The sequence below is a fragment of the Ammospiza nelsoni genome, chromosome 5 (assembly GCF_027579445.1).
Source record: "Ammospiza nelsoni isolate bAmmNel1 chromosome 5, bAmmNel1.pri, whole genome shotgun sequence".
NCBI classification, from domain to species: Eukaryota; Metazoa; Chordata; class Aves; order Passeriformes; family Passerellidae; genus Ammospiza; species Ammospiza nelsoni.
In genome coordinates, this window is record NC_080637.1 from 60,068,086 (window position 1) to 60,092,522 (window position 24,437).

At 44.7% G+C, this 24,437-nt stretch overlaps 1 pseudogene; it reads right to left on the reverse strand.

Annotated features, from left to right (window-relative positions):
* Positions 1 to 13,401: 13,401 nt before the first annotated feature.
* Positions 13,402 to 20,420, reverse strand: LOC132073532 (splicing factor Cactin-like; annotated as a pseudogene).
* Between the last annotated feature and the right edge of the window lie 4,017 nt (positions 20,421 to 24,437).

A 24,437-nucleotide genomic window follows, 5' to 3' on the forward strand; every position in this document is an offset into this window, starting at 1 on the left:
TTTCTGTAGACATCAGGTGTGAATATTTCTTGGTGCTTGTGTGCAATAACAGCAATTTCACTGTGTGATGGCACTCTGCAGCGTTTGGAAAGAATTGTTTTCACAATGGCAATGTTTCATTTCACCTAGAAACCTTGAAAGAGTTTCAAATATGTTTAAGCTTTGTGGCTAGGCACTGAGTGGATAAGCCTTTATATCTCCTACTGAAACTACTTAAGGATAGGGGTACCAGGAAACGGAAGAATTTAGTTTGGTACACAGACAGTGTTAAGAATAACAGAAATGAAGAATTGTGAATTCTTTGCGGTGGAAGAACAAGGCTAGAAACAAATTCTCCTATAGCAGGGCTCAGTGGAAGATAAATTATGATTATCTGTTACAAAGCAGAGATTTTTTTTCTAAAAGTGTTTGAAGAAACCAGATGACTTCTGAGAAAAATGTCTCCTTATTTGAAAACACTTTTTCTTCCCCTTCAGGAAAAGATGCATAAGAGGGATTTAAGCAAACCCTACCTAGTGAATTTGCCTTTAGCAGCACCTTCAGCATCTGAATCATGGTTAGATATTCTATATAGCAATAGAATATAGAATTGGTTAGATATTCTATATGGCAATGGGCTGTGCTATGTGACACAGCTGTCTTTTTGCAGCGTGTATTCAACCATGCCGCTGAAATTGGGAAAGATCGTCGGCCAAAATCTGTGATCCTCAGGCTAATATTTTACATAGCTTTTTTTTTTTTTTTCCTTAATCCCTAAAGTTTCCAATCGTTAAAATTAAATTTAAACGAGCAGCAGTTTTTAATCTTCAGTGACAATGTGTAACTCGTTTATAGTGTGACTGTCTCTCTGGTGCTCCCCAAAAGAAGAGCTCGAGTGTGGTAAGAGAGGACTTAGTCTTTGCTGAACTGAGGAATATGAGGTTCGGTGTAACTACATTTCTTTAGAAATTTAGGCTGGGGCTGCCACCCTGCAGCAAGTAGTTTGCCTGCCAGAAGTGGAGCCAGGAATTCAAAAGGCTCCTCCGGAGTCTCAGTAGGGACACCGGCCCCAGCACTGGTTTCAGAGCAGAACAATGGCTCATGATCTCTTCAGAGCAAAGCGCAGTGACTTCAGAGGGTCCTACTGCAAATCGCGATTTTCCTCTCAGCCGAGCGAGTGCTTCCAGCGGATTTGTTAAGACACAAAGAAGGGAGGATCTAAGTCTGTTTGCACCCACTTAGTTTTCTTTTACTCTTTGTGTCTTTGCAAATCGGTGTGTTTTAACAGAACGGCAAAGACTGCTGCTTTTGCAGCACACCTATTGTATAAACCACCGAAACACATCTATTTTCTAAATCCTCGAAACTGACCTGCAGGCTGCCGGAGCTGCACAAGGCTCGGCGAGGCCAGACAGCCCTGCTGAGGGACATCCTGCTTTCAGCCACACGGAATGCAGGAAGGTGACAGAGAGCTGCTTGCCCTGCCCCTTGCCACCATGACAGACCCAAAGCAGGGTATCTGAGAGATAAAGCAGCCCTGCTTACACCAAGCTGCAATGCCTGCTCCACTCCCAATCCCCAACGCTAGTGGTTTGTGCTTTCACATCATTCACTGGAGTTGATTCCTGAAAAAAACCCCAAAACTCCCCACAAATCCCAAACCACACACACAAACAAAACCAACATCAGTTTATTTCTCCTAATCCCCCTCCCAAAGATCAGACACAAAAAGAGCTTTTCCAGCGACTGAAATGACAGGACCAAGTACTACAACTCCAACACCAGGTGGAAATTCAAAGAGATAATTGTTTACAGGTCCAAAAAGTAACCTCGCCCTTAAAACAGGCATCCTCAGTGCCTCCTGATCATACTGTTGCTGTCACAGAGCTGACTTTCCTACAGAAGCAGATGAGCACGGGCTAATGGAACTGAACTGCTGTGGTGGTACCAGAGTGTTTAACTGGCCACACTCCTAAATGCCGAGGTACAAGGCACTCCCCAGAGCTCACAATTTCACTTCATAATTTTTGTCAGCTGCATCTCTGCACCACCGGGTCTCACTAAGGCATCTTTGGTGCTGACTGGCCCAAACTGAGCTGTTGTGCCTGATTGCTAAACAGCCACACCTGTTGGGGCACCTGCTAGAGGTTAAATTTTGTACATGGCCAGGAAGTGCTGCTTTTGAGATAGAGAGAGTTAGGAGCCTTTGTCTGGTCCTGGAGGCTGATTGTGGTGTGAAGCTGCCTTTTCCTTTTGGCTGTTTTCTCTATGAGTATGTCACACTTTAATAACACTGGGGGATCTAAGACATGGAATGATTTTGCTTGACTGTGAAGTTGCCTTATTTTGTGCACTTACTTGTAGAGCTGTGTCTGTGTGGGGAGTAGGTGCTGATGCCTTGTCTCAGAGGGTGCTGACACTGCTGAATTTTGCTCATGGGTGACTTGTTACAGGTCCTTTTCAAGAAGAATATATAAATAAGTTCTGAGTAAGTATCTTTTGGACTAGACATAGTTCAAGATGACATAACATTTTATGTGGAATTCAGCTTTGCTTGGGGTGCATGTGCTTGTACTGCAGGAAGGAGGAGAATTGTTGGGGCTGAAGTGTTGCTCTCTAGATCCAGGCCCTTTCATCCAAGGGAACTTCTCTGTTTTTCTGGAGTTCTCAAAGAGCCAAGGAAGCCATAGCTCCTGTGGCTGCCCTAGGCATGCAGCTCTCCCTCTGTGTGAATTTAAACCAACTCTTTTCCTTTGTGCATTGCTGTTTGAAAGGAAAAAACCGAAGCCTCCATTCTGATGCTTTGATGTTCCTTCACTGCTCAAATGTGCACTTAAAGAGCCTCAGCACTTTCTTTTCAGGAGTGGGTTGTTTGTGCCTCTATTTCTCTTGATAAATCCAGTAGCCCAATAGGAACTGACTTGCAGCACTAAATAGCTGTTGCTTAGGACCTGAAATCCACAGTATATATATATATTTTGGGCTACTCTTAGCCTCATCCAGCAGGCTGAATGTCCATTAGCAAATGGAGCTGATCATTCTGCTCAGCTGCACTTGAAAGGAATCTTCTCTGTGTGCTCTCAGCCTCTCTGTGCCATCAGCTAATGCCACAGCCAGGGGGTGATGGGAAAGCTGCTTTTTTGGGAACAGATCTTCTGTTCTGACCACATCTAATATGGATTGACCTTTATGGCCAGCATGCAGCATTGCTTCCCTGGAGCCCACCTGCCGATGGGGGTAAAATAATGCTGGACTTGGAGCTGGTAAAAGGTGAAAATCCCTCTTTCGCTCATTGATTCAAAATGTATCCAGGCCTCTGCATTTGTAGTGGGTTTTACTGCAGTGGTTGCTAAGGGAAGAGCAATGTTCACTCTGAGGAAAATGAGAAAGTAAATTGTTTGAACAACTTGAAGTGAAGACAGGAAAATCCAATGTATTATTGTGGTGAATTCAGTTATTTAGTTTGGAAGGTGATGTGATGCTCAATTAATTAGTGTTTGCTAAGTGTTTTAAAATTCTGTGAAGAAGTTACCTGAGATTTGTAGAGCTTGCTAATGGCCTTATGCTGTAAGCTTTCAGGTCTAGATCATGATTTAAACTGGGTGCTAAAGCTGTTTCATTAAAGGGTCTGTCAGCACTTACGTTATTGAAGAGTGTTTTAATGTTAATTTTTGTTCCTGGTGAGCATGGTGGGAATGCATCCACCCAGACTGACGGGTGTTTAAGCTCTTGTTAGTCCTGGAACTGCCTTTATTGGTCTGGTAAATGAGAAACTTCTTCCCTACTGAGATGTTTGGTTGTGATCAGTTAACTTACTACAGCTGAGGCACAGGAGCTGAAGGTGAGGATGCAATGCAAGAGGATGAAGAGAGTTGAGATAATGTAGTATTGGGTTTTGTTTGGGTTTTTAAAGAAAATACACACAAGAATGAAAACCTGAGGTCAAGGGGAAATGAAAGAGAGGTCCTTGGAATGTCACTAATTCAAACTGCAAATACTGTGACAAAAGTTGTGTATGTACTTGGGACTATTTTAGCTGGGATGAGTGTTGACAGGTTCAGGTTTTCCATGCTTCCTCCTGAAACCTCAGGATTAACTTTCCCTTTAGTGTGCTTTTGTTTTTCTGTTGAAACCTCTAAAACAACAATTTGGCAAGAGAAATCTTTCCTGTGCATGAATTCAAAAAGAACAAGCAAAGCATAAATTAGCATTTGTATTAGAGAGACACTCAAGAGAATGGCGTCAAAGTCACAGGACAAAAAGCCTTGTGTGTGTTTTGGTGGTCACCTTGCTGATCCATGAGACACTCTTGACACTGACAATGAAAGCCCAACAAAAGCAGAAGGAGTGGTTCTATGTTTAGGTTTCTGGCTTTGCCCTCTAGAGACCTGAGTATTTCCCTCCATCCTTTTACCCTTGGGCAAGCAAGAACAGCTTTAGAGCACAGCTGGGAAGGGAAAAGCCAATTGTGAGGCCAGGAGTTCTCATTAATAGGTGAATATTGATGACTTCTGCAAGAAATGAAGGTCGTGGAAAGCTGTGTTGACCCGAGTCCTCACACGAGTGTTTTGCAGGCTGTATTTAAAACCCCATCGATGGCTTTACTTTCCCCTTGTGCCTGGATGCGTGGCAAGGACTGACTTAGCCAGAGGACGGTGTGAATTCTTGTGCTCTGTATTTAGGATCTCTCTGTTTTCTGCTGAAAACTGAGCTGCTCCTTGTCTTGGATGGTTGCAAACTGAAATATTAAGGTATTTGAATGCTCTAGTGATGGTTGTCACTTTGGTTCCTTGTGTAGGCAGACAAGAGGCTGCTGGGAAAAAAAATGTAAATATTCCATAGGATCATCTTGTGTCAGGGGAGGCTTTTAATTTTAAAATAAGTTCATTTGCCTTTTAAGCTTACTCTGGCACAACCTATGTGCTATTTCCTTTTATTTATTTTCATTTTTGTAGCCATTCACTTTAGGAGACTCTATGGGAACAGTGCAGGAGTCATGTCAGTAACTGCTTAGGGGCTTTTTGGGGTTTTTTTGTGTGTGTTTTGTTTTGTGTTTGAGAACACTTAAAATTGCACAAGGTGAGATGAGAGGTGGACTTGTTGATTAGGAAACCTGTTGTTTTCTAGAAATGGGCAGATAGGAGCTCTGTTTTGGTATGCACATTGCAAAGGAGCTGAGAAGGCTCCATCCTTCCCGGAGAGGCACAGGATCTGTGCTAGTGCCAAAAACAGGAGCATTGACTTTAACTTAATGATCAGAATGGGAACAGCAGAGGCAGTGATCAGTGCTTGCTGGGTTTAATACCTTGCACAAACGCAGGGATATTAAAAGTACATAGAATAAAGAAGCAGGCAGAAGACTCCTGGAGTCTTCCTTCAGACAGTGGATGCAGGATGAGTCTCAGTGTTCCTCTGTGTTGTCACTTTAAGCAGCTCTGGGAAGTCACTGGTACAGCTCTTCTGAGCCCAGGACACCTTCATTCTGCTCTTTCACATCCTCTGTGGTAAAAACCCAGTGCTCATCAGTGACTGGTTTGACTCCAGGTGCCTTCAGGAGTAGAAACAATGAGAACACGACTCCAGGATGTGCAGAGTGAAGGAGCAGCACATCTGAAGGAAAAATGATTGTTAACACTAATGTTGCAAGCTTCTAGATAAAATGGGATTGGTCTTTGGCAGTACTCTGTGTGTGAAAGTGGAACACCTAGAAATGGTGGGGGGGGTTGGGTTCAATGGAGTTTTTTTGTGGTTGTTTCTTTTTCCCCCCCTTCTGTTGTGGACTTGGGTAGGAGCAGGCTCTGGCAGGGCCAGAGGGTTTCTTTCATCACTAGTACAGGCCTGTTGCCATAAGGTGTTCCACTTCTCTGTGACCCTTTCCCCTCTCTCTCCACCCCTTTTGGCATTTCCACAATGCAACACAAAAGCAGAGGCAGTATTTTGTCCCTGGAGTCTACCATTCTACATGGAGGCAGAAATATGGTTCTGAGATTACAAACTCTGATGCTGGTGACCTGTTCAGGTGTTTTATCCTCTCCCACTGGAAGCATTCATGGAGTCAGGCTGGGGACTGCCCCATCTTGGAATGGGTGTCAGCAAGGATGTGGTTACCTGCAGGGAGCTGCTCCAAACCCAAGGTGCTTGCTCTCTGTGGTGGAGGATAAAGCCTTTTGAATGAGAGGAGCCATGAGAAATGGAAGGTTCTCAGTGACATAAAATTACTTGAGAGGAAGACCCTAGTGCACTGGGACTGTGGCCATTAGTAGCGAGCCCAGTGGAGCAGTGGCAAAGCAAACAGCAGGGCATGGCTCCTTTAACCATCCCTGCTGTCCGTCTGTCCTGAGGAGCAAAAACCCCTGGATGGCTGCCAGGACAAAGTTTTGGCACCTGCAGCAGGCTGACACAAAGGCCTGGCTGGTTTGCAGCTGGAGGTGGGGGTGAGCAGGGCAGGGTGGGATTTGTTTATTTTCTGCCTTTTCATCGGTTGGTTTTCTTGGCGGTTCCTTTGCATGTATAAACATTTCCTCCCTGTGTTCCCCTGCCTTTGTTGTTTCCCCTGGTGGATTGATGTTGCTGCTGTTATTGAATGATTATGGGGATTTTTCCTCTTTATTTTCAAACATGAAGTGAGGGGAATTAATGTGTGGGCGGAAAATGCCACAGGCAAGAAGTGTTGCCCTTGGCATGGAGGGGAAGATCTTTGCCAATCTCCCTGAAGTCCTGTGCTGCTGGCTGCACTCTTCTTGTACTGAGCAGAGATGGACACAGATGAAAGCATATTGTGTTCTGTGCATGAGGGCCATGGTCAGAGCTGAAGTTTGGTCATTTTAGCATGTATTTATTGCCTCTGTTGGCCCCTCATTCTGTAATGGCAGCACCTAGGGCTCTAGATCTGGATGCTGGGAGGTGCTCTGGATCCAAACCTCACAGACTTGGCTGCAGCATTGACTGAGGACACTCTGATGAGGAGTTTGCTCCTCTTCTGCCTCCTTTCCCCACAGCAGCTCTTGATGTATTAAGCAGGCTGCTGGAAGCAGAGCCATGTGCATGATGTAACTGCCCAGCCCATGTTGAAGAGCTCTGAGAATCTCATCAGCCAGAAAGTCTGAGCATGCCCTCTCAGTGCTGAGTGCTGTGTTCCCCCAGCCCTTCATTGCAGAGGTGGGATTAGCTTCTGACACTACACAGAGCCTTTGGGCTGTCTCTGAATCGCTGCTGGTGCTTGCTCTCACTCCAGAGGAGTGTTTCCATCTGAAGCATGAACTGTCACGTGCAGTTCAGCCCCAGCTAAAGCTCTGAGGCAGCAGGAAAGAGCAATGGTTCACCTCAGCCAGCTACTCCATATAATTCACATCATATGTGTTTGTGTGACATAATAATGAGCAGTGTTGCTTTTCAGTGGAGTAGAGTTTCCACTCTTCAGCAACAATAAATATCACATAGATTTTCTTTTCTATGTAAAACAAATAACCAGGGCTTGTTATTAAAAGATAATTCTTGGGGTGTTAATATCTGGTGTTGTTGCATAAACAAAGATGCTTTTACATGAGTGAAAGTTTATCTAAGAACTCCCAATTTTTTCTTCCCTTTTTTTTTTTTTTTTTTTTTTTTTTTATAATTCAATCCTGCATCTATTTTGTTTGGGGTTTTTTGGTTTTTTTTTCCTCTTCATGTTACCACAATCTATTGTGAAAAGAAGACTGTGGTTTGCACCTCTGTATAGAGATGATGGGTGACCTGTGAGATAATTCCTTACAAAGTAATGGAATATTAAGGCTGGAGTGTGTGTCTGTGTATGGTGACAAGCCATCCTTTCAACTAGAGGACAAGAGATGCTGCCTAGGACAGAACTATGAGGTATAAAAACATTTTTAAGAACTGGGGTGAAAGCCTACTGCTGACTTTTAGGTGATGAGTTCAAACCTATGGTCTGAACAGTTCTACATAATTTTCATGTATCTATAGTTACTCCTTGGCAAGCAGTAGGTTGCAACTGAAACCAAGCAGTAAATTTACTGCTAAGTTTTTTCCTCCTGCTTTTTCTGCTCTTTTGCCCACAGCAGTTTGTAATTCAGTCTAACAAGGAACATAGGTATGATACAGGTTCCTCTCTTAAAACCAGGCCTAGCAATCAGACAATTGCTTCCTTTCAGCAGATGCATGGCTCCAGAACATCAGTGGGGTTTTGTGGTAATAAATGCTATGTGGCCATGCTCTTTACCAGTCTGTCCCCAAGACTCTCTCCATTTACCTCTTGAAATACTAAAGATGCCAGAATGAGAACGGGGCTTGTGTGGTCAGAAGCTCTTTCCTTCCGCTTGGAAGGAAACCTTTGGCACCTGAGTGATGCAAACCCAGATTTAGTGGCTGAAGTTCAGAAAACCTGAGAAGCCAACGGAGCAGGAGCAAAATTAATTGAAGGTTGGGCTGTAGCAGCCTACCATCAAAATATGAGCTTCTAATGTATAGCATGTGTTCCTGCTTTCATTTGTCTGCTTTACAAGAGTTAATACACAGCATTCTCGGGGTTCACAGGGGGGCTGTTCTCCCTCTAGGCTATTAGCTACAGTAATGGCTTATTTAGAAAGTTAGACTTTCTCCCTGCTGGGGGAAAACGTGGCCCTGAAGGAGAGGAAAGGGGGAGGAAGAGGAGAAAACTGAGTATTTTGTTAAAGCAACCTAACAATACAATGCCAGAGGAGATGAATCAGAAGAGAGTGATTTCTGCAAGCGTGTATTTTTTTGCTTTGTGAAAACAAAGAAGTTTAAATCCTGGCCTCCTGAGAGCCAAAAGAGCCCATGTTTAACTTAGGATGGTAATATGGGGTCCTGGTTCTGTTGCTATGGGCAGAGGAAAGTATTTCCAGAAGAACAAAGGATTGTTAGCTTGGCTTCTATCTTTACAACCTTCTAGGGGCACTTCCCAGGATTGTGGTTTTTTGTTTAGGTGTTTTTTTTTTTTTTTTTTTTTGTGTTGCCGTTGTAGTTGTTATATTTTCCCATAAGAAATAGCCTCCTCCTTCCTTACCTCACACCTGAAAACACACAGCTCTCTTCTAATGTCATCTTCCACAGAAAATGAGGTCATCTGCACCTCACACAGTATGGTCTTGTATTGGTGGCATTTGGCACAATCCCCTGCTTCCTTCCTGCTGTGAGCTTACCCCAGCTCTGGGGAGTCTTAACACAGCCGAAGCTGTGCCCCACCAAGGGGCTCGAAGGGACCATCTGGCATGCAGGGACTTTGGGGGGCTGCAAATAGAGCCCTGCTTTTCTTGGACTTGCCCTTTGTGAGGAGGTATGAGGAGGTTTCCTTCCTCCCAGTTTCCTCTGTTAGCCGGCTTTGCTCCTTTGGAGAGGTCGGGGTGGGAGGATGTGCTCCCAGCCCCACACCCTGGGAGGCTTGGAGCAATCTGCCTGTGCATGTACAATCTGTAGATTATTAATATCCCCTCGTGGGCAGATTGTTGGTGTGGTTTTGTCTGTGTGCATTTCCAAACCATCCTGGCCCTTTCTTAAGGGTGGTTTCCTGGAACAAGCCCTCTGTGGGCTTTGAGTGGCTGATTCATGATTGCTATCCTTAGACTAAGATTGCTGGGTGAGAGGGGTGTTTAATCTTGGCCTTTCACATGGACTGACAGCTATTTCACACCTCTGGTGGTTTTTCACAGTGCTTTCAGTATGTGCTGATGCTGAACTGGAAATATTGCTCTTTTCCCTCTCCATGAGGGCATATGAATAATTGACTATCTGCAGATATTCTGAAACATCAGCTCCTCTTTCTCCCTCCACTCTAGAAACCCTTGGAATAACGGAATGATGGAATAAGGGTTTCTAGAGTGGAGGGAGAAAGAGGAGCCAATGTATCAGAAGCTGGTACATTCTGGTGGGGCTTTTGTTTTTGTGTCTTGTGTTGCTTGGCACATTTATGCATAATGGTGACAGCAGTCAGGGAGTGAAATTCTGCTCTGAACTTCCATAGTCTGTGCCCTACCTGCCTTTCTTTGTGCAACGTTTCCTGGCTCCTGACTGCAGACCCTTGAAAGTAGCAGGGAAGGGTTTTGAAGCAAGTCTCTGACCTCCTCTCCTGCATGTTTGGAAGGAGCAGCATTTTCCCTGCTACAGCACTGGTTGTGGCTGAGCAGGATGTGTGTCCATGCATAGCACACAAGTGGGTCAGGGGAAAGATGTTTTGCATGTTCTACCTGACCTTGTCATTCAGGCCAGAACACAAATTCTTGTGGCTTTTGACTTGATCTGATGTGATGGAGCAGCCCAACAGGGGCTGGACGTGGGGGTAATGCCAACAGGGGCTGTCCCCAGAGCCCAGGGGTGCAGTACCTGGTGACAATGGGTTGTCCTTTTCTCCCAGGCAACCAGTGACAGGACAGGAGGACATGGCCCCAGACTGCACTAGGGGAGATTGAGGTTGAACATCAGGAGGACTTTCCTCACTGAAAGCGCTGCCAGGCATTGGAACTGGCTTCTCTGGGATGTGGTGGAGTCACCATCCCTGGAGTGCTCAAGAAATTATGTGACAGTCAGCGCCATGGTCTAATTGACCAGGTGGAAATTGTTCAAAGGTTAGGCTCATTGGTCCTGGAGGTCTTTTCCAAACTAAATGATTCTGAGACAATGGCAGGATCCACTGACAGACCTATACAAGGTAAGATGGTGGACCAGGTCTGGGGGAGTCCTGCTGTGAACAGCAGGAGACTGGGTGGAGATGGAGCTCCCTTGAGTGTTGGTAAAAGAATTATCAGCACAGTACAGCATCAGAAATGGCCTTATCTGCAGCACAGGCCTGGGACTTTTTGGGAACCTCAGCTGGGGCTGCACAAAACACATGGTCCCAGTGAGGGCTGGTACCCTGGAGCTGAGCTGGGCCCATGGACAGGAGGTCATGGATCTGGGCAGGTGAGACTGGCAAGGCCATTAAGGCCAAAGGTGTCCTCAGGGCTCTGAGAGCCAGAGCTCTGTCACTACATCTCAGGATTGAGGCACGTTTTTATGAAAAAACACTAACTGGTCAATGTGCTGTCATAAAGCACTCTTTGCAGTTGCCTTGTCCAAGAGAAAGCATAATTACAATTTTCTTGCTATTCAACAGCCTTCTAGAAAAATGGCACAAAAATTGCATTGGTCAGAAACTAGTGAAAATAATATACCAGTGAAATGTGTGTATAAGAAATGAAACAAAAGAATGATGTGAGTAATTGGTTGATCTTTTTATAGGATGGCCGAAAATGCATCTTCCAAAATACACAAATTGGAGGAGTCTGAGAAGGCCCAGGAGGGTATTCTGTCATTCCAAGCCATGTGTCCCTTGTCTAATTCTTGTCATATTCTCATGGATTTCTCTTCAGATCCCCGTGTGAGCAACTGATTAGCAAAGCATCAATTCTATCAAATAAGCGATGCCTCCGAATGCTAATAGATACATCTTCATTTGAAATATTATTTCTCTTCAAAAGAGCCTCAATAAGGAAATCTAAGTGAGAGTTACTGATGAATGATTTGCACTGTTCTTTTGTAATGCTGCCTAAAAAATCTGTATATTCTTGTTTTAGCTTAGGAAAAATATAAGGGATCAAAATTGGACTTTTTATGGAGAAACTCTCATTAGGGCTGCCTGTGTATGAAGGTGTGTGCCTCTGGAGTTGGTCCACAATATGTACTCTTTTTTTAGCCCAGTCTTGTGAGACCTTTTGGGGATAGCAATGAGGGGAATAAATTGCAAAGATCTAAGCCCTTGCTTTAACCTATCCCACAGTGAGCACTAGGGATGTCTGGTCAAGATGTAGGAAAGGGCTTTCAAACACACTTTTTCACACGTATTTTTTAATGTCTCTTTGAAAACTTGTGCTGGATGTTAGCAAGGGTTGCTTCCTGCCGTCAGTTTTATTGTTTCAGCCACAATTTGAAATGCTAAAATACTATTAAAGAGGTTTCTAAGCACTATTTCTAATTCAACCAGAGTTAGGAAATTCTGTTTCTCTGCTTGGGTGTTCCTGAAACTTCTAGCCCCAAACTGCAGATGCAAGTCTTTATGAGATGAATTATTTTACAACTCGTAGTACATCAATCTTGGAGGATCCATGAACTCCTTCTGAGAGGCCATAAAAGATAATTATCATCAGGCTGAAGTGCCCTAAACAGATTTGCATTTCCACTGGAAGGAGTATAAGGATCTACAAATAATAATAAAAAAAACCCCCTTGAACGAGTGCCTTAAATAACTCTGCCTACAAGGAACTCATCATGTCTAAAGTTTATCTTCAGTCATGATTTATGTATTGGGACAGCAGCTGGACTTAGTTTTGGTTTTTGTTCTGTACCCCTGAGCTGATTCTCTAATTATGATGGTTCTTCTCTCAGACAGGTGTTAATTTTGGTTTTTTTCCTCTCTGCCTGGGCACTGAGGTTAATTTCTGCTGCTCTATAAAACCTGTTTGAAATTAGCCAGTAAGTCCTAAAGCTATTGGAGGTGAGAGGGGCTCTGCGTGTATGTGCCCATGCACATGTGTGGATGTGTTAATAAGCTGCTTAAGCTTCATTTCCTTACAGAACAAAAGTAACAACCTGAGAAATTCTGACTAAAAATTATTTTTTTAATTGAATAGCTGTAGAAACAGACATTGGATCAATTAAGCAGCCTATTGTCTTAATCAGAGTTGTCTTATCTCTCTAGGAGAGTAACTACATATCTTAGCGTTTAGGCAAATGACTTTTAAGAAAATTTAGGATAATTTATAATAAACAATACTAAAATCTGAAATTAATGATCTTTGACAGAAAAAAAATACACTTAATTTCAACAGAATACCAAACTGATAAAATCTAATTTAAGAGTACTTAGACCTAAAAGTAATAAAATTTTGCTAAGTAATAAAAGTGTTGCTAAGATTAGGTAAAGTTAACATATTGAAGTTTAATATCTATAAATGTTTCAACTTATTTTGATACTATGAATACAAAAGATACTGAGAATTTGAACAATGCATGCTTAAAGTCAAAATGGAATGATTTTCCTGAAAGAATTACAAGGAGGGTGTGGTAAAGTCATTGTAATTGAATGCGATGTAGATATGTGCATAGGTATGAGCTTAAATTTTTAATTATTGCAGTAAAAGCTAGCAGCATTGCAACTGTGTCATGGTGTTCGCAAACAGTTTTGAATTCCTCCAGAACTGTAAAAACTTTAAAAATCACCTTTTTTAAAAGATCTCATGGCTAAAACAACCCTTATTTTATTTATACCTGAGTCTCAGGGTCCTTCATGATAAATGCAAGGACAGGGAGAAGCCTCAGGAACATGCCCAGTGCAGGGCGAGGCCTTGGGGCCCTGCCTGAAGCAATGTCTGTGCTGTGAGATGGTGCCCCCTGCCCACCCCTGGCAGAGGTCTGAGGGCACTGAGCAGCCCCTCACCAGCCGTACTGGTACCGCCTGAAGTGGAACCAGAGCTGGAAGATGCCATTGGCAAACTGGCAGCAGAAGCCATTGCGGTGGAATACTCCCACTCCCTGCTGACAGTCTTGAAGGCGATGTCCTCATAGGGTGGCCTGGCATGGAAGCGCGGGATGGCGAAGTCCTTGCTGTCCTGGCAGGCCTCCAGGAAGTACTCGGGCACTGAGTGCTTGTCAATGAGGTCAGGGTACAAGATGTTGAACTTATAGCCCTGCATGGTCTTGGGTGGGGGGTTGTCAGTGTTGTAGTGGGTCTGGTTGTACTTGTTCCACTCGAAGCCTGTGTGCACACGGTTGAAGAAGCGGGGTTTGTGTGGCTGGTACTTGTCAGCCCACAGATAGGCCTGGCCTGTGAGCGGCATCTCCACGCTGAACTGTGCCTCGTCTGTGCCCGTGCCCTCCTTAGCCTTATGGAAGAAGATGTTGTGGGTGTTCTCTGAAGCATTGCCTGTCACCTAGAGCTGCTGGTGCAGGAGCAGCAGCTGGTGCATGTCCTCCTCAGCCTCCAGCATGTGGGCATTGCAGGGCAGCTTGTTGGGGCCAGGTGGCCGGGGACTGTACTTGCCCACATCGTAATCATCGGGTTCTGCTGGACCAGATCCTCCTCCATCAGCACAGCCTCTTCCTCTCCCTTGGCCTGTGTCCTGCTCTGGCTCTGAGGATGGCCCTGGCTGTGCCTTGAGACTCTCCTCAGGATCCAGCCTGTTGCTGAGGGAAGCTGGCTCCCACTTGATGGTGGGCAAGAGCGGTTCACACTCCACACCCTGCTCTTGCTTCAGCTTGTAGAGCTTCTGACGTAGCGTGTCCTGGTGCCACTCCTGTAACCTGGCCTGAGCCATGTCAGCCTTCAGCTGCTGCAGAAGGCTCTCCCAGTACCCGGTGTCCAGGTTGGGCCATTGCTCTCAATGTCCTGGTACAGTTGCAGCTGGTTATAGGTCTTCCCTTTAAACACAGCCTGAACATCTGAGCTGACTGAGGCATTGACACCATCATGATGCTCCCCTGGTCCTCCTTTGCTAGAGGCCTCCAGCTTGTGGAGCTTGGCTATCTCGTCCTCTGTGATGATGATCATGTCCCTCCAGAAGTCCATGTTCTTCCCTTGCTCCAGCTCCACGTACACCTGGATGTCCTCCACCAGGTCCTCCATGTCAGAGATGGTCAAGCCGTTTAGGAATGTGTAGGGCTCATGCATCTCCACAGCCAGGTCATTGTCCTCTGCACTGAAGTACTTGGCCAGAAGATCAATGGGTTTTGCCCTCCCATCCCGAATCCGGATCTTAGACCGCAGCTCGGCCTGCTGCAAGTGGAAGTTGTCCTCCTGCTCTTCCCAGGTTTTGAAGTGCTCTGCCTCTTTATCCCACTGCAGCATGTCCAGCTCCTGCTCTTGCATGGCTTTTTCTTGCTCCAGACGCAGCTGCTTTGCCATCTACGGCTCCAGGTGATTGTACTCCTGGATTCGCTTGATCCTCTCCTTCAGGTCCTTCTCATCCAGATGGCTGATCGCTTTCTTTTCCAGGGCCTTGCTCCAGATGAATGTGCCCAGCAGGTTATTGTCCCTGGAAGGATTGTCAGTGTTGGTGTAGCCCATGTACTCCTTACCCCAGCCCATCTTCTTTCATTTCTTTCTCTCCTTGGCCTCCTTCTTGGCCAACCTCTGTGCTTGCTTCTCCTTGGGTGTCTCCAGGGCCTTCAGCAGAGCTGCCTGTTTCTTCTCTTCTTCCCTCAGGCTCAGTTGCTCCCCCAGCCCCTCCTGGAGACACGGTGGGGTGGGGGAGCTGATTGAGGACACAGAGGACTTGGGTCCATCCCTTCTGTGGTGCCACTCCTGGCTCCATGCTGCCCTGCCCCGCTTGCACTCCAGGCTGGATCTGGAGGAGCAGCCCTGGGACCATGAGCACTGTTTCCTCCAGTCCTTATGGTGCTGGTCCTGGCTGCAGCCTCTTTTCTTCTTTTTCCATTTCTGTCTCTCATCCCCAGAGTCTGAGCCCAAGCTTGGCTCCCAGTGCTGGCCCTGATTCCAGCTCTTGCTCTGGCTGTGGTGTAGCTGCCCACAGCTCCCGGACTGCAAGAGCCCCTGACCCTGCTCATGGTTCTGTTCTTTGTCCAGGTCCTTTTCCTGCTCTGAGTGTCTGCCTCGGGCTGGGCTGCACAGCCTGGAGCTCATTGGCAGCAGCAGCTCTGCTCTAGGGCCTTGCTGCCTGGGTCCTGCTCCACTGGCTGGTTCTTGTCTGTGCTTGTTTTGTGTTGTCTCACAGCAGGTCATAGCTGTAGTCTTTTGTCACTTTGTTGTCTCAGTTTGAAAAGACGGGTGTTTGCTAAGGAAAGTAGGAGCCTCTATTTAAATGGAAAATGAAACCCTCACCTTCTGAATTATTGTAATTTTGAAATTAAGGGGCTCTCAGGCAAAAATACGGGAGTAAGGATAATAGTTTTCATTAGAAAAAATTAAAATACAGTAATACAAAACAACACTGACAGAGTCAGAATATGGCCTGACACCCTGTGGGTCAGTGTTGGTAGCAGTCCCATTAAATGGTGGCTGCAGTGCTCCTGGAGTGATGGATGTGGTTCTGTTGAAGCAGTGATCTTATAGAAGGGTGTTGTTTACCTCTGAAGATCCAGTGGTGCTGTGGATGGGCCTGGTCTTCTTCTGGGAATCCAGTGGAGAAAACAGCTGCTCCTCTGGGAATCCAGTGGGAAAAGGCTGGCTGTGGTGTTCCAAATCTCAGATTATATCCAGGTAGGAATGCTTGGCTCCTCCCTCTGGGCAGTGCATCTCCCAGTGGGATGCTGTAATTTTATCAGTTGTGCAGTGGTGCTCAATGACCCATTAACAGAAGATATCTCCTGGAGGGCCCCCGGTGGGAAGATTGGTTGTGGAAGAGATAAAGAAAACTGTTCGACATTGTCTTAACAGGTGGCCCGCTTAACAGCAGGTAACTGCCTCACTTCTAGCAGATGCCAATAGGATACACACCCCCAGCCACATCCTGCATTTGCAACCTGAGACATTTGTAAATTCAGTTTCTGAGTTTTGTCTCACTGCAGGCTGTGGCTCGTTGCACACCTTACTGCAACACCACGGCACTCATCCAGTTGTGTTTGGGTGGGTTGTTTTTTTTTTTACTATGTATTGTCAAATTTACAGTCCTTTGTCCAATCTGTCATGGACTGAGAACTACCAGAACCATTATTGCAAACTCTAAATGCCCATACTTACTATAGAGTAAAATTGTTTGCAAGCAAATGTGTTTTTTTTGCCAACAGACCCATAGAACTGGGGTCATTTCAGCAAACTTTTTTCCTTTCATGTATGACTCTAGGTGATTTTATATAAGTGAGTCAAATATGGTTTTTATCTTGTAAGTTACTTTTACTTTAATAGTTACTAGCTGGCTAACTTTTTTTCTCCAAGAGGAATATCAGTGTTTCTTTTTCTGGTAATGTGTAGCTGATGGGATTGTAGCTTAATGCCCTGCCTTAACCATGAAGGGGAATCCCAGGGTGCAAAGCTCTGGCATGGGTAAAATGAGTTCCTCACTGAGGATAGTCTGCAAGGCATATGCTCCCAAGTTGGTTAAATGTCTCAAATAACATCTCCCTTGCTATTTGATTCGGGGGAAACAGCCTTGGCTCTCTTTGCAGGGGCTCTGATGATGTGCGTCAGCGTGGAAATTTGAGGAGGTAAATGACCACAGTTCATCAGCAGCTCTTCTTTTACATCATGTTTCTGATCAGCGGGTATGCTTCTCCTGATGAGCTGCAAATGTGTACTTAATATTATATTAGCTATTAAATCCCAAAGTCAACAGTGTCCCTGGTAAGTTCAGAACATTTAAAACATTACTCTGTATTTAAAAAAAAGCCAGTAATTTTTTTTTCAGTGTAAAAGAAGCCTTATTAAAATATTTACAGATATTTTTATGATGCTGTATTGTTTTCCAAAAGCAGTGATCAACTGTGATGGATATGTTTGTCTGTCGTCATTCTCCACCCCCTGTAGCCTCCAATTCCTCTCCAAGAGGAGAAAGTGTTTCTCCTTTTCCAGATCTGGAGAAGGCTCAGACTTTTAATGTTCTAAGTGTGCACTGGAGCCTGGGGACCTAAAGCAGACATGGAGGCTGTTGGGGCACTGTGGTCCCCTTGCAGTGGGGTGAAGGGGATTGTCATGTGAATATCCCATCTCCTGGCTATGAAACACCAAGAGGAGAGACCCCTTGGTGCTTCCTGTAGCTGCCAGCCTGCTTAAACCCCTCAGCAGGAGAGAACGAGCACCTCTTTTTGTGTGCTACCGTTCTTGTCCTCTCTGTCACAGCATGAGATTTGTAATAATAACTCTGCCAGGGCTGTTGACTGTTGGGTTTGTAAGATCCGGATTTGGACTTTATAAAGCTTAGCAGGCTTAATTCTTGAGTCCAGGTTATGAACTGGTGTCCCCATGGTAGTGACATGAGCTTGCTGTGGAAATGACAGTGCACTTACAGTAGGGAATGAGGGCCCTGATCCCACTTTAACAGGGAGAAGCTTCCCTGTTGACTTCACTGTGGGGTGAATTAGGCTCCTGTCCTAGGTTACAGTATAAAGATGTATTCTATTCCCACCCTCAAGAGCTGTTGAAACAAGGTGGGGCTTTTTCTCCTTATCTCCTGTTAATGGGCTCATCAATGCCTTGCCACATGAGTCAGAGATCACTCCCTGTGGGAGCCATTTCTGTTCAATGGATAATCAAGGACCCAGGCATGACTCAGAACAATATCAGCCCATTGTGAGCTCCTCTGCCCAGGGGAGAGGAGCTAAATATCCCCACCTGGATATAATCTGGGGTTTTGGATGGAACAGACAGCCCTTATCCACTAGTTTTCCAGAGGTCAAGAGCTACCAGGTGATTTCTACAGGATCACCACTTCAACAAGTCCATTTCATCTGGACTGCTACCACTGCCCTAACTAGCAGGGTGTCAGGTTGTATTCTGACTCTGTCAGTGGTTTTTCTTTTGTATTATTGCATGTATTTTGGTTTTTTTTCTCCCTTTTCCTAATAAATTGTATTTCTGACTTGGAGTCTCTCAGTGCTTTTGCTTTCAAACCAGAACAGGTAAATGTCAGCTTCTCTGAAGCAGCAGTCAGCTGTTTTAGTGCTGCAGGAGGGATCAGTAGTAAGCAAATGGTGTCTACCCCAATTCCAGGCTAGCAGCAAGTTTCTCTATCCCTACAGGGACAGAGTGTGTGCTCACCAAATGAGTGTTGTGAGCAAGTGTAAGGATGACAAGTTGTCAAATGGATCTTTGCTGCCTAAGAGGAGGGTGAATGGTGAGCAGGGGAAAAATGGATGTGTATTTGTGTCTTGGGCATGTGCAAGCACTCAGTGAGCAGTTGTTGTGCTGTTCTGAGCACCCCAGGGCACTGCCCTGTGCTGTTTGTCTGATTGTTTTGTGCAGCCTGAGTGGTGGGTTCTGACCCCCCAACAGATGTTTAGAGGTCTGCCATAAACTTCATCAGGACCTTGGTGATTTTAAGGGAGTAGAGAGGAGGATTGTCCTGACAGTGCTGTTAAATCTGAGCTAGTATGTCCCAAGTGGTGAGTATTGACTTCTGATGGGTTCTGAAAGGTTTCAGAGAGGTTCCAGGTTGTTTGGGCTCAGGTATAGCACTGCTTGAAGCGAGTCTGTACTGTTCCTGCTCCAATATGATGTCACTGACCTCTTGGTTTTGTTTTTTTAATAATGTAAAAGGGATATTTGTGGAGTTGTGAGCTCCTTTCTGACTTGAGTTATTTGTTGATTTTGGAAGCTGTAAACAATAAGTACAGGGGTAAGACTCAGTATCTGGAACTGTGTTTTTGGGGAGGGAGGGAGGAAGGAAAATGTATTAACTTCTTCAGCCAGCTCTGTGCCACTGAACCATGTGGCTGCTCTAGGCCATGTAATTCAGGCTCTAGAATCACTGGGTCTGTAGTAGTTGATTTTTTTCTTTCCTGGGTAAAAGGATAAGAACTTTAATTACTGGCTGAAATGTTTAAACTGGCATGAGAGCACTGCATGCATTTAATGGCAGGAGCTCAACACCTATGGGGTAGAGAGAGGGCCAGCTTTGCATTTGGTGTTTGCAGCTGCCCATGAGGGTTGTGTAAAAGCTGCTGAGCCAGAGGTGGTTTGCCATGTCTGAAAGACTGAGAAGTGATGGTCAGCCCTGCTTGTTAGTTTGACATCGCAGACAGGAATAGATCCTTGTGGTGTTGGTTTTTTTTTTTTTGGAAACGGACCTGATGAGAAAATAAGACTCAGTGGAAAGACCATTTAGCCAGATAAAGTGGGATGTTGCAAACTATAACAAGGAGTGTAAGAAGATAAAAATGCTTCCCAGGACACTTGTGCATTTGAGTGAAAGGAAATCACTGACTGATTAATTCTGTCTCAAGAGAGAAAAGGGAGTTATTTCTAAGAATTTGGCAATGTGATAGAGTAATTACATCTGTAAAATGGTACAGGAATGCTGTGTGTTAAGGTCTTTAAATTAAAAGATGATTATGTGATTCAGAGATTTTTATGAAGCTGTTACTAATAGGTTAGTTTAACTACTGACCCATTAGACTTTCTAATAAATACTCATTAGTAGTTCTATAAATCAGTTAGTGGTTAAAACTAAGCAACACACCAGAAAGTGTTATTTCTAAACTTAATAATATAGGTTGAAAGGAAAAATTATTCCTCTCTGCAATTATCTTGCACTGGAGTTACTCCTCATCACAAATAAAATAACACCTGACTTGTTAATGTGAAGGGAGTCAGGCTGTAGATTTAGGTCTGTAGTATCTCTGTGGGTAGTATATTTATAGTAAAGGGTGCAGAGTGGCAAATGCTGTTGTGTAATGGGTGGCATGAAGGTGCAGCTCATAACTCACCCTTCATTAGCGTGAGGGAAGCTATCTGAGCAATAAGTGATGCTTTGTCTCTCGTTGCTGGCACGCTTGTTATGCATTTTGCAAGTTACAGGCTGGCAGACTGAGACTTGTCTGCAGTCAGATGATAAATACCATGCAGCCTCTGAGGCCTGAGTGGAGCCTATTTCCACTGATGCCTTTTAATTCACCTCCCTGAGAGCCTCACAAAACAGGTCTGAATAAAAGGGAACAATGAGAGAAGGTGAGTTCAAACAAGAATGCACTTGCAGTGTTTGCAGGCGTGATAGTTTCTGCCATGTAAAGCAGCACTGAGTCTGCTCTTCCTTGTGGGAAGGATTTTTGGAGTAGTTTTCAGCCCACCCTACAAATGCTATAGGTTGGGGATTCCTCAGAGAGTCCTTATTCACATTTCCCATTGCATGTGTTCAGCTGCTGCACCAAAGGTGGGTTTAGCACTTGTGAGAGGTGGTTTGACAGCTCTGAGGACATGTTAAATCCACAGCCAGGCATGAGCACCACTGGCTCTCAGTGCTCCAGCTCAGTCCTGCCCTGCAGGGTGGCCTCCTGTGGGACCAGGCTGCTGCCAGATCCTGCTTAATACCTGCCCTTCCTCGGGCCATGAGCAAAACTGCTAATGGGTACCACTTGTAAAGGCTTTTTTGGATGTGTATCACCAAGCCTGAGCACCAGCTGCCCACAGCAGCTCCAGTGCAGCTGCTGAGGGGGAGGAATTGCTGCAGGGCTGAGCTGTGCTGGTGCCTCTGCTTTGGGGTGGAAGCTGTCAGTGCCAGCCTCTGAACATCCAGGCTCCTCTGGGCCACAACAACTGAACTAAACTGAGAGGGAAGCAAGAAAGCACTGAATTATCTCTAGAGATTTACCCAGAGTCTAAGAGAAGCTCTGCTACTGCCCAACTTCTGCTGAGATGCCTCTGAGGCTGTCTCACACCTCCAAAGATGCTCTGTGCTGGGAACAGTAGCACCAGGGGCAGGTTTGTGGCAAGGTGTGGATATCCAGTGTCTCAGGTGTCTGAAAAATGTGTGGAGTAGGAGAGGGGTAAGGGTGGGTGAGCAGGAAAAGATGAGACAAATTGAGGGTAAAGAAATCCAACCCTGAGGTTGTGGTTTAAAGAGCCTTCTGTCTCTGCCTTTGATGCAAGGGAGATGAAGTACCCCTGAGACAAGCAGCAATATTCTCTTGGGATTTTTCCCAAGTTCCTTCCCAGCTGGTTGCCTTTTTCTGTTCCGACAGTGTTCCTGGCAGCACAGAAAAATGCACAGGTCTGTTTCCAAAGGTGATGCGCCCCCTCAGGCCCATAGATTTGTGTATTCTGTGCTAGTGGCTATAAGACCAGACCTATTTTAAATATAAAAATGTGGGGATTGGTTTTATGCTTGTTTGGGTTGTATTTCTTTTGCTCTGGATACTGGTTTTTAACTTCAGTTGTGCTCTGCTATTGCTGAGGTAACCTGGATTTCCTTCATTCTGAAGAGGAAGGTACCTGCATGTCAAATACCCATGACACATGAAGGGGAAGGGCAGAAATTTGGAATAAAACTACTTAATTGGAGCTTGGAATGGAGCTTAAGGGGGGAAAAGAAACCCTTGCATTTGACTTTTACTTCCATAATATTATTGACTTAAGAGCAAGATGAAAAGGTTTTACTATTCAAGGAGCTCTCTTTTCCATAGTTAATTTGCTCCATTCAACAACAGTCTGTTTTTGCATCCACCTTATTTAACAGAGGTCAAGTAAAGAAAGAAGTGCAGAAATAATTAAAATGCACTCCACTGAGGAATAACATGTGATAATTTTTTCCCCCTGTAGCCAAGACAGAGATAAGTAATTATTTGTTGCACCTAAAATTTGACATATAAACATGGGGGGGATCACCTGTTTTTCTTCAATTTCCCATCTTTTATGCTTACAGATTCTCTAAGCAATGGCAAAGAGAAGGAAAAAGTAGCAGGGTCATATTCTTGTGTTTCACCATCTGGGCATGTGGCTGAAGGCTTGATTATGGCAGGAGCTGCTAACCTCTTCCCCTTTGCTTTTAATTTGTCCCTGCTAGTCACAAAATCTAAAAATGCAGCTGTTTCTTGCCTTTATTGCCTGCTGATTATTGCTCAGCTCCAGTTTGCCTCCTTATATTTGTGATGAGGCATCTGTCAGTGCAGGGGGGACTCAGGTGAGATGAACTTTTTCGTGTCTCTGCCGAAACAAGTCAGCACATATTGGGCAGAACATCTGGCTGGAAAATACCTGTTTGCTGAAATACAAACTCTTTGTGTTGCATTGTGCTTTTGTAAGGATTTCTGACCATGGGGAGGTGGGCAGAGAGAGTACATGGACCATAAATTCTTCCAGAGATGCTGGAGAAATGCTTAATGATTCAGATGAAATTAAATGTTGGAACTCTCTCCTGGTGTTGCCAAGAAGCAGATCCTCAGCAAAGGCTAAAGCAAGAATTCCCTTGAATACCTTCCTTTTTTCTGCTTTGGGCCTTCCTGAGGCAGAAGTTGTTTCTGGGTCACTGTGTCTGAAAACCACTGATGGATGGATTCATTATTTTTCCACTTGTCCAGATTTTTCTTGAAATCTATTACAGGGAATAATTTGTGTGTGTTCTGTTTATGAGGCTATAGAAGAAATAATTCTTGTTTGGAGAGGTGTTGAAGGCCAGTGTTGCTTGGAGCTAGGGGTAATCCCAGCTGACTTTGACAAAGTCAAAGGCTCAATATTTGAAAGATAAATAAATAATCTTCTGAGTTGAAAGCACTGGGTTTTTACCCACCCTACTTGAGATGAATGAAGGATATGTTTACAGCAGCATGTTACCCCAAATATTACCAAAAGGGTTCTCTAAGAAGAAGACTTACACAAATACTTTGTGCTTACACTACTGTGTTCCCAGATAGAGCATAAGAAGTCTGGGTAAGGCTTGGGTTCTTTCTTGTTCTAAATACTTAAACTCACTCTCTGCATCAGTGACTTGTAGCTCTGCTATCCAGAAGACAATGTAGTTCAATGTATTCCTTTACCAGTATTATTCAGGAGGATTATGGTCTTGTTTTGGTCTTAATTTTGTCCAATTACTCCTTCAGAGACAATGTATAAGGAAAAGTGATTTATTCCTGCCTCTTATCTACAACACAGAGCATTTGACTTCCTCTGGGAGGCTGTTTTGCACTCCAATGGGTTTGTTATTGCAAGTCAGTAATCCCTTTTTTTTCTTTTTTCCTCCTCACCACTCTCCACTAGAGCATCTTATTCTGATCCAGTCAGGTTTGTCCAAGTGTCAAGCTAGAAGAACTTAAACTAGAGATTCACTTAGGTAACACTGGTGTAGGAGATAGGAGTTTGATTCCTGTTTTCTAAATTGAGGGAACTTCCTTCAGGAAACAAACACAACACTTGTGTGACCAGCATCTCTCTGCTGTGATGGAGGAGGTTTTCCATAATTGGCTGGAACAATAATCTGCTGACCTTGGACCTCTGTGATCAGCCTTACCAGCTGCTTCAGTGGGAAAAATCAGAGACCCTCTGGGTGGCACTGAGGGAATGAACCTCCTCAGAAAAGCTCCTCTGATAGCTGGAGATGGGCTCTGTGCTGAGATTTGAGGATCTAAAGCCTTCTGTGCTAACAGGGTGTTTATTTTGCTTTCAGGTTGTTCTATCTTAGTTGTCACCTGCAATAGTGTGCTCTGGAGGTGAATGTGCAACAGATTTTATGTGGTCCACCTTTTTCAGTCTCAGTGGATGGCCTCATTTGCAACTTGATGCTCTTTTCTTAGAAAGGCAACAAATCTAGACAGGTCTCTCATATCATTGTTTTTAAATGAGTTTTCCATTCTCCCACCTGCCTTTGCATCTCAGCCTTTGACCTGACAATATTGGCAGTACTTTCCAAGTGTCTTGAGTGTCCCTGATGGAAAGATTTGGGTACTAAGCTAGTCTCCAAGTGTTTGAAGTGCATTAGTGGAAGATGTAAATCCGGTCAGTGGTGGCTGTCCAGACCACAGTAAGCCATTAATTAATCCCAGTCAATGTATGAGGTAGTTTTCTGAAAATGGGGAGGGCTTGCAACGTACCC